Source organism: Protomyctophum bolini (assembly GCF_963924005.1).
Source record: "Protomyctophum bolini genome assembly, chromosome: 12".
Classification (NCBI taxonomy): Eukaryota; Metazoa; Chordata; class Actinopteri; order Myctophiformes; family Myctophidae; genus Protomyctophum; species Protomyctophum bolini.
Genome location: NC_137873.1, coordinates 27,587,727 through 27,590,536, shown reverse-complemented (window position 1 = coordinate 27,590,536; position 2,810 = coordinate 27,587,727).

Sequence of the window (2,810 nt, the reverse complement as noted above, 5' to 3'; positions counted from 1 at the left end):
ATATAACCAGGGTGGGTTAGTAGTAGATAAAGATATAACCAGGGTGGGTTAGTAGATAAAGATATAACCAGGGTGGGTTAGTAGATAAAGATATAACCAGGGTGGGTTAGTAGATAAAGATATAACCAGGGTGGGTTAGTAGATAAAGATATAACCAGGGTGGGTTAGTAGATAAAGATCTAACCAGGGTGGGTTAGTAGTAGATAAAGATATAACCAGGGTGGGTTAGTAGTAGATAAAGATATAACCAGGGTGGGTTAGTAGATACAGATATAACCAGGGTGGGTTAGTAGATAAAGATATAACCAGGGTGGGTTAGTAGTAGATAAAGATATAACCAGGGTGGGTTAGTAGATAAAGATATAACCAGGGTGGGTTAGTAGATAAAGATCTAACCAGGGTGGGTTAGTAGATAAAGATATAACCAGGGTGGGTTAGTAGATAAAGATATAACCAGGGTGGGTTAGTAGTAGATAAAGATATAACCAGGGTGGGTTAGTAGATAAAGATATAACCAGGGTGGGTTAGTAGATAAAGATATAACCAGGGTGGGTTAGTAGTAGATAAAGATATAACCAGGGTGGGTTAGTAGATAAAGATATAACCAGGGTGGGTTAGTAGATAAAGATATAACCAGGGTGGGTTAGTAGATAAAGATATAACCAGGGTGGGTTAGTAGTAGATAAAGATATAACCAGGGTGGGTTAGTAGATAAAGATATAACCAGGGTGGGTTAGTAGATAAAGATATAACCAGGGTGGGTTAGTAGATAAAGATATAACCAGGGTGGGTTAGTAGATAAAGATATAACCAGGGTGGGTTAGTAGTAGATAAAGATATAACCAGGGTGGGTTAGTAGATAAAGATATAACCAGGGTGGGTTAGTAGATAAAGATATAACCAGGGTGGGTTAGTAGATAAAGATATAACCAGGGTGGGTTAGTAGTAGATAAAGATATAACCAGGGTGGGTTAGTAGATAAAGATATAACCAGGGTGGGTTAGTAGTAGATAAAGATATAACCAGGGTGGGTTAGTAGATAAAGATATAACCAGGGTGGGTTAGTAGATAAAGATATAACCAGGGTGGGTTAGTAGATAAAGATATAACCAGGGTGGGTTAGTAGATAAAGATATAACCAGGGTGGGTTAGTAGATAAAGATATAACCAGGGTGGGTTAGTAGGTTACAACATTTCTTGTTTTCAATGAAAAGAACAAAACATAAAACATAAATTCAAAATCCAGGTTCAATTCAATCAAAATAAGAAACCCCAAAACAAAATATACTCAATGTTTTCAATTAATGTTCAACTCAAAACCAGAAAACCAGAGCCTCTTCAATTCTCAATGTTAAAGGGAAATATCCTCTTGCTGTTTAGGCAATGAGAAGCAAACTCCTCTTGCTCTCAGTTGAGTTAAGTAGATTCCATATATGGAGTTGGGTACCTGTGTTCCTTCTGTCCTGAATATGGATAACTCCAAATACAGTGAAATCCTAGAAAGGACAACTCCTCTGTGGCAAACAATTCACCTCCTTAGCTCCAATTATCCCTGGATTCCAGATGCAGTGGATCTTGAAGATCTGCAGGCCTGCTTCCACAGTTAGTATAGGGTTTGTTCAGATAACTTGCTCCAAGTTGAGCCACTTGAAGGAGAAAATGAAACACACAGGGTAGAGAATGTGCAGTAGAGAGCTGGACAACTCTCCTTGAGAGCTGCTGCCAGCATACACACAAAACTAATTATTCCACACTGATTCACAGTTTCACACACACCTGCAATTTAATTAGTGTCTGAGCAGGGAGATTGCCAGGTGTCAATCATCGTTGAGTGGTGATGGGTTGTCAATTAGTCATTTAAGAGTCAATAAGTGACTGGCCGTCTGGCCGTCACAAGAGAGACAGACAGACTCAAAATCTTTGAGATTTTACATCAAAGAACAACAAAACCCTCTCTGTGTGTGTGTGTGTGTGTGTGTGTGTGTGTGTCTCTCTCTCTCTCTCTCTCTCTCTCTCTCTCTCTCTCTCTCTGCATGACCCCCTCCCCATTATCAGTTACAAGGTACGGTGTGTGTGAGATTATGTGACTCCTCTGGGTTTCTTTTCGTCTGGCAGAGAGGATGTGTTTGTGTGTGACGGTGTCAAACGCAGGTCTCTGTGGACACATCCATTTCTCCCATGCTGGCTCTGCCCTCTGGCACCCTAAAGGCTCAGAAGCGGCAGGCTGAGATGATAGCGTTATCATTGCTATGCTCAAGGGAGTCCTTGGGGGTTGAATTAGGTGTGTGTGTGTGTGTGTGTGTGTGTGTGTGTGTGTGTGTGTGTGTGTGTGTGTCTGAGATTTCTACCAGGGTTCATGAGTTTTAATATTCGGCTCTTGAGAGCCAGCTCAAAGCTTTATGTCACTTTGACAGAAACCTTTCACTGTAAGAACACACTCCGACCTTCGTTGTTAGACACCAGCGCAATCTCAGTGTCATCACAAATGTTATAGTAGAGTGTAGCGTGGGATATTCTTGCAATTGTGTGCTATATTAAGTTAAGCTCCATACATACAGTATATATATATGGAGATCTAAGGGTGGTAGCGGGGACATTCTCTTGAGTAAATGGTGCATTCATATAGCACCTTTATCCAAGGTGCTTTACATAGATTGTGCATTACATTCACCCATTCACACACCAATGGCGGGGGAAACTATGCAAGGCACCAACCAGCACATCAGGAGCAATTCTGGGTTCAGTGTCTTGCTCAAGGACACTTCTACACCAACTCTTGAGTGTACAGAGTTTGAGGGCCCAGGTAGGGC